We start from the raw sequence: 2,004 nt of genomic DNA, 5'->3' as shown, positions 1-2,004 counted from the left end.
ATAGTCTGGTCTATAGTCTAGTTTATAGTCTAATCTTTAGTCTTGTCTATAGTCTAGTCTATAGTCTAATCTACTGTCTATAGTCTATTCTATAGTCTAGTGTATAGTATACTCTACTGTGTCATTTCTAGTCTAGATCGTAGTCTGTAGGCTAGTCTAAAGTCACGTATTGTGTATGATCTTGTCTATAACTTAGTCCAACAAAACAGAATGACCAATTTAAAAAACATAAAAACCCCAAAAAATTTTTTTATAAATCAATATTTAGTACACTACACAGCTACCACCATTAGAAGAGATTTTCTTATTAACGAAGAGAAAATTAATTATTTAAATTTCTTTTAAATAAAAAAACACAAAATATATAACTATAATTTATTAAAATTTATATGTTTTAAAATAAACATTTACGATGACGTTAGCAAGGAAAGCAAATAAAATAAAAATGTCTGATGTACTCATCGTATGATAACAACAATAAGAAAAAGTATTATTCTACTTATGCTTGTTGTTTTTATTTTTATTGTTTTTTATTCTCTCTATTATGGTGATTTTTGTATTTGTCATAACACTTTACCACCATTACTGACACACCATCAGACCAACAGAACAAATCACGTCATCAAACTCATCATTATTTTTTTTTTTTTTTTTGTTATTGTTTTGCTAAACGTCATTCTTGTAATATTTTCTGATTGTTAGATTTTTTTGCATAGAAAGAGGGAGAAAGAAAATTAGAAAACAAATTGATGATGATTGCATTCGTTTTTTCGCACAGTGAGGTGTGTGTTGATTAGAAATGCTATTAAAAGTAAAATCTTATTCATTCTAAATAAATAATAGTTTAAAAAGTATTTAAAATCGTATTGGCAGTGGTTTAGCAGTAGTATTTTCCTTCAAACTACTTTATTTTACAACTCTGTATTTTGTTTACATTTAATAACTGTGTGCAGTAGTATTTTCCTTCAAACTACTTTATTTTACAACTCTGTATTTTGTTTACATTTAATAACTGTGTGTATATTTTAAGAATTGTTTACATTTTTCCTTAATCTTTTTTTTGTAATCTTTTTCTTGTAATCTTTTTCTATATTTATAATTTTGTTAAAAAGTTGCAAAACTAATAGAAAATCGTTAAAAAAGAAACTAAAACATTTTACTACAATCTATTCAAACATTTCACTCTTATCATCGTTATATTTTATGTAGTTTTTTCTGTTTGGTTCATCCGTTTCTTGACTCTATCATAATAGAATATTTTCTTTTTTTTAATTTGTATACAAAATAGCAATAATAAAAATATATTTATATAATAAAAAAATTCTAACTATTAGGGTGTTTTGTTATGGTTTTCTTGAACTGTCATTTCAAATGTGTCTGCCTGTCAGTCTATAAGAGGAAACGAATATATGTATTTACGCGTTAAGTATACGTATGTATGTTTATGTGCATGAGAGTGTTTGAATATGTCAAGTGATAAGATGCCATCATGATTTTTTAGATTCTATTATTGTTAAAGAAAAACTAGAAAAATATTAATAAAATATGAAATAAGAATAGAAATAAAATATTTATGAAATAAAAGTTTTGTAATGTGTGTTAACATTTTTATATAAAAAAAAATGTTTTTGAGTGTCTTTTTTTGGTGCTACATAAACCTAGTTTTTAACAAAGATTTATTTATTATTTATTTCAAATATTTTAGAAAATCGAGAACATCTTCTATAATATGTACTCTAAGATGCAATAGAATTAAGAGAAGAATTTCAATTATAATCTATAGACAAGTTTAAAATCTATTCTCAAGTCTGGTCTATAATCTAGTCTATAGTCTAGGCTATATTATAGTCTTTATGGTTTTGCTAAAATCTGGTCTATTATCTAGTTTATAATCTGGTCTAGTCTATATTCTAGTCTATGGTCTAGTCTATAGTCTAGTCTATAGTCTAGTCTATAGTCTAGTCTATAGTCTAGTCTATAGTCTAGTCTATAGTCTAGTCTATA

Source organism: Lucilia cuprina, chromosome 2 (genome assembly GCF_022045245.1).
Source record: "Lucilia cuprina isolate Lc7/37 chromosome 2, ASM2204524v1, whole genome shotgun sequence".
In the NCBI taxonomy this organism is placed as follows: Eukaryota; Metazoa; Arthropoda; class Insecta; order Diptera; family Calliphoridae; genus Lucilia; species Lucilia cuprina.
This window is presented reverse-complemented; position numbering follows the sequence as displayed.